General features: G+C 46.3%; 1 long non-coding RNA gene across 1 annotated transcript; it reads right to left on the bottom strand.

Annotated features, from left to right (window-relative positions):
• Positions 1–2510: 2510 nt before the first annotated feature.
• LOC130540326 (uncharacterized) lies at positions 2511–4887 on the bottom strand. Its single transcript, XR_008954416.1, has 3 exons — positions 4803–4887; positions 4641–4725; positions 2511–3049 (listed from the first exon to the last, which is right to left on the bottom strand). It is a non-coding gene; the product is annotated as an uncharacterized LOC130540326 (long non-coding RNA).
• Between the last annotated feature and the right edge of the window lie 381 nt (positions 4888–5268).

The following is a 5268-nucleotide window of genomic DNA, read 5'->3' as shown; positions in this document are numbered from 1 at the left end:
CTGAAAACCTCTTTTGCCTCATTAGCATTTGCACTCCAACATTTAACAGCAAGAGCTGCTGGACAGAAACCGTAAGATGGATCTGATCTGCCGCGAAATCGATGCTCACTAACTAGCTCGGGCGTAGCTGATAAGCTCAGCAGAATGGGGTTTTCGCTCCTACTGTACTCCTCACTTTGAGCCCGATCTGTACCCGGAGGAGGGGAATGGATGGCTCCTCGGCCAAATGATTAAAGCCTGGCAGAAGTGAGGTTTAAGCAGGGGAAAAAAGAAAAAAAGTGCCGACCAGACGCAGACGTATGCAGGGAGCGTAACACCTCAGTGCACTTCAATCAGTCCGCTGCACATGCGGTGCACTGTTGGAATGCACATTCATTCATTCCCGCTGTCTGGTGCACCTAACCCGAGAATATCTGATGTTTTTATGAATTTTACATTGTCCTCACTCGTGTTAGAGTCACGACTTGTTATATCCCCAAACACAAGTTCTGAAAGTATGAGTAGTTGCTATTTCCTGATTCTGGAGAAGCTCTGGTCTGATGAGATTGAGGATGAAGAGATGTGGCTCAATTCAACTCAATTATTAGTATGATTTTAGATGAATGGTTTGGAATTTAAATAGACTAAGTGCTGCAAGAAAACACAGTTGGCATGACAAAATGATTTCAAACCACAGAAAATAAGAGCAGCACATGTTGCCAGGCCCATTTTGTTATAAGATAGCAAATTTCTTACCAGTACCCCAAGTTCTGCATATCTCATTCCTCATTTCCTTAATGCATCTGCAAAAACATGCAGGGTTTAATGACATAAAGAAGCAGAATATCGATCAGTTAGTTTTATCTTTAGGGTTTTCCAGACCTTGCAGCCCCAGAGAGGAACACCAGTCCAGTCCAGTCCAGCTCTGGCAGGCAGACACATTTTAATGGGGTCACAATCATCGCTGGCTCTGCCAGCTTGTTGGACCGGAGCACCTTCCTGTCTCAGGCTGGAATAAAAAGGTGCAGCTGCTTTGTTGAACATTAAATTGTGTTGTAAGGACAGACGTAGGATACAGAGGCAGACACAACAAGCATGCAGATGACTGCCAAGGAACAGACGAGATGTCTTCATTTAATCTGCCAGGGTCATTTAACGCCGCCAAAGATAGGTGGAGAGGGAATACTGTGCAAACACTGCCCTCTGTCGGTCAAACACGGGTGGTTCAAGGCATTTATCTGCACCGACAGATTCCAAGGACGTCTTTATTAAATATGTTTGCAATAATCCTTCAAGGTCTGTGCAGCTTAATCAATGCAGTGATAGAATCAATAGGCATAAGCAGCACAGAGTAGCTAATCAATGTGGCGGTATTGATTGTGTGCAAAGACAAACAATTTGCTGTATTGATTTGTACATTGTTTAGTATTTAAGCATGACGTGTCACTGCAGCATGATAAGCAATTAGGGTGATTCCACGCAGCAGTTGACCTCATCGAAATCAGTCAGCTGCTGACATCTGGCTGACACCGGAGTTAACAACAAACAGAAGAGAGCACAGAAGAGGAGACGCAATGCATTGTTGTTTGGTCTTCATTACATTAGGTGCCTAACCTCATTGATTCATGGCTTTACAAGTGTGACGCCGCTGCTGATCTGTATTCAGTCCGCTGCAAATGACGCTCACTCCACTTGGCGCTGACGTCGAGTCCATTGATATTCAGCTCGGTGGGTGTTGAGGTTGTACTCTCCTCAGAACATTAAAAAAATAAAAAGGAACAAAAACCCTCCCCAAGATGGGGGGGGGGGTGTTGAAAAATGATACACACGTGCTGCGCTGGCACCTGAGCATCGCTATTCATGATAGGTGGTAAACAACATTATCATTGACCCTTCCGTGAATACACAGCGCTGAAGAGAGCGCTCTTGCACGTCATTGCTGGGGATCAAGACACAACAAAAGGTAAACAAGGTTGTTTTTTATTCCACATGTGACACGACAAGAGCGAGACAGAGGAGAGTGTGATTACAGCCTGCACAAACACACTTCTGGGGAGGGGGGACTGGGCTTGGAAGTGGAGGGTTCTCGTTTCAAGCCCTGGTGCAGACAAAAGTGGATGGTGTTCTGCTAGTAGGGGAAGGTGCCAGAGCACTGCTGAAGTACCCTTGAGCAACGTACCAAACCCACAAATGTTCACATAGGGCCCTGTGATGAGCTGGCGACCCATCCAGGGCAGTGCACCCTCCCCATGAGCCCAAAAGGGAAAAAGTGGTTAAGATGAAAGATGATGTATAAGTTTTTCTGGAAATCATGACTGGCTCAAACAAAGCTAGGCTAAGCTAATGGGTTAGAACCGAGCCATCAAACATTCATTAGCCTGATTTACAGTTCAAATGGGTTGTAAATCAGCACTGTCTGTGAAACACCTGACCAGCTTCTGCCTGGACCTCAGGGCGACAGACATGCCCTTGTGGTCCTGCCATTTTCCCTTTTGAAATTTAGCTCAAACACAATTCCAGCTTGAAATAAAGAGTCAGCCCAGGAAAAATAACACTCCTGCACAACATCTACCCATTCATTCACCGGGACAAAATGTTCTTTTGATCGTGACGACGATGATCGATGGCGTTTTTGGGCCGCTGACATATGAATACATCTGTTTCGGCCATTTACCAAACCTTTGGGAGTCCATGAACATCGAGGTGTTTTGATTTTTTCTTTTGCTCTTTGACGTCTTAATCCCGAGCTCTTCACCCCACCAGTCGAGCCATTTATCGGTCTGCGATCTTTATCTCTTTCAACAGTCCTGTTTCAGCTTATTCAGCTGCTCCCCACGCCCGCTCGCAGCGTGATGTATGTTCGGCTTTACCAGCCTGGCTGGCGCCTGAGCGCGAGGAGACCCCTCTCCCTGTGGCCGTCTCCAGATGATGCTGGCTACTGCCGTGCACATAACGGCTTAACGAGGCCTCCAGCTGGTCGCCGGTCCATCTGTCCACGGCCAAAAACAACAGTAACACTGGAAGTGCTGCCTGGTGTCTGTTGTATTTATGCCTCAGCGTATGTTGTGACCTTGTTTGATGAGAAAGGGAAGTGATGATCATCATCCACTGCGTGTGAGGGTGCGAAAGGGTGCTGACCTTTTCATATCGCTCTCTTTTAATAGACACTGACAGCCTTGTAGAAATCACTTACCATTCGTCTGTGCTACTAAATTAGACCCTCCAGTAAAACTAAACAGCTATCAAATCACCCATTCACCCACCCACTCACTCACCCGTTAACGATCAGAAACGGGGCGTCCCACACAACCTTTCATGCTGACTTTGTGTGGAATTGGCTTTTCTGGGTTTTGCTTTCACACCAAAGTGTTCCAAGCATTAAAGTAGTAAAAAGTGCACCAAGCATCAAAGTCAAAGCGAACCTTATTGTTATTCAGACCTGCTTTATAAACAGTGGAATAAAAGGGCTATAACAATCATTCACCATCTGCGTTATGTGGCGGAGGCTTTTGTCCTCTGCTTGGAGGGCAAGCAAGTCCTTCTGATACGTAAACACGTTCGACGTGCTCTCAATTGTGCCAGTGAAATAATAAAGCGTTTTGGGCTTCACGCAACTGCTGTTTCTTAAAACGAGGGCTATTCAAGGCGTGAACGTTGTGCTTTTCTCTACAGGTTAGATGCTAAAGCTGAAAACAGGGTGGAGAAGAGTCAAAATCTGAAAAGGATCAACACCACAAAGTTTGTCTTTGGTCAATATTCCAGGCTCACTTGATTAGCATGCTAACCGAGTGGGCGATGAGGCCTTTAACATTTCATGAGTAACAAAACAATTTGCATGACTTTTGTGCACCAGTGAGGCGGAGTGAGGCGCACGGGCGGCGTTTCATGCACCACTGCCGCAAACATGAGAAGCGCATACTGGAAACAGGCCGACGAGGATGAAAGCGAGAAGACAAGCGGACGACACGCAGCCTCTGCCTATGTGTGCGCCTGACACGTCCCCACCCTGCCGCACGTTTTTGTTCTATTAAAGATGAAGAAAATGAGTCGGCCCCAGGAGAAGCTCAAAGCTTCCCCTCCTTCCCTGTGTTTTCACCACTGTGAGCAAAAACTGGAGTAATTGGTGGGGCTGGTGGAATCACATCTCCTCCCTCCCCCGCCACTCGCGCACGATGAGCGGCGGGTTGATGAAGATGCCCTCGGATTAATAAATTAGCCCACCAACTTGTACCAGAAAACATTTACATCTAGATGAGATTACAGCCCTGACACACAACCTCATTACCGGCCTCTGTGCCCCCCCAACCCCGTTTAGCTGTCAGCCGATCGCGTCACAGGCCCCTAACTCATTCAACCAGGCTGTGGCTGCAAGAACAATATGTGCTGGATCTGGTTGATTGATGCCATAAATCAGATGGAGGCAATGCAGAAGAGCTACCAGCAGCAGATTATGAAATCCCAGTTCAGCTGCAGCACTAAAGACACCCTGAGGTCCCAATAAAAATGATTCTTGATTAGGAGTGCACAGCCTCTGACGGCGTGTGTGAGAAGTCCCTGATCCCTCAAATCTAGCATGACATCATTTTTCAGAGAAGTTTTATGACATAGAAATAAAATACTATAAGTGCTCTAAGGGAAAGAGATGAATGGAATCTACTTACTGTCTTACTTTAGAACATATTAGCATGTTTGCTGTAGCGAAGACCAGATCTTAGGACCCAAGGAGAGACCAAAGAGGCACTTTAACTGTAGCAGAAGACAGAAAGACCAAGCAGAATCGTTAGGAATGCTGAACCAGAACCAGATTTACATCACAACTGTACCTGCTTTGAATGGGCGCAGACAGTGAGGAGAACCCAGATTTATCCAGGAGAGACAACGAGGGACAGGTGAGGCTGGACAGGTGGCAGAGATCAGGACAATCAGCAAGGAGAAAGACATGCAGAGGAAGGACAAAAGCAAAGGTGAAGGAAAGAGACATGTCACCAAACACTGCAGAGCAGGACGTATGAAGTTGGTTTTAATATATAATCCAAAAACAAAAATCCCAAGTGAAACAGGATGCAGACAGTAGGAGGGAGGTCACCGATCCAGAAGTACGGCTAGTTTGATGTGTCCTCTGTGTTTGCTACCTTCTCAGCGATTAAGTAAATCCGGCATTCCCAACAGCCGATCAATGATACAGGAATAATTTAAACATTGGGTCCCCTCCATGGGATCGTCAGAATGGACAATAACACTTGAGCTGAACTGTCGCTAAGCTTCAAATCCACTTGTAAATACACAAAT

Source organism: Takifugu flavidus, chromosome 16 (assembly GCF_003711565.1).
Source record: "Takifugu flavidus isolate HTHZ2018 chromosome 16, ASM371156v2, whole genome shotgun sequence".
Taxonomy (NCBI): domain Eukaryota; kingdom Metazoa; phylum Chordata; class Actinopteri; order Tetraodontiformes; family Tetraodontidae; genus Takifugu; species Takifugu flavidus.
Note: the sequence above shows the minus strand (reverse complement) of the source record. Positions and strands in the feature narration are given on the sequence as shown.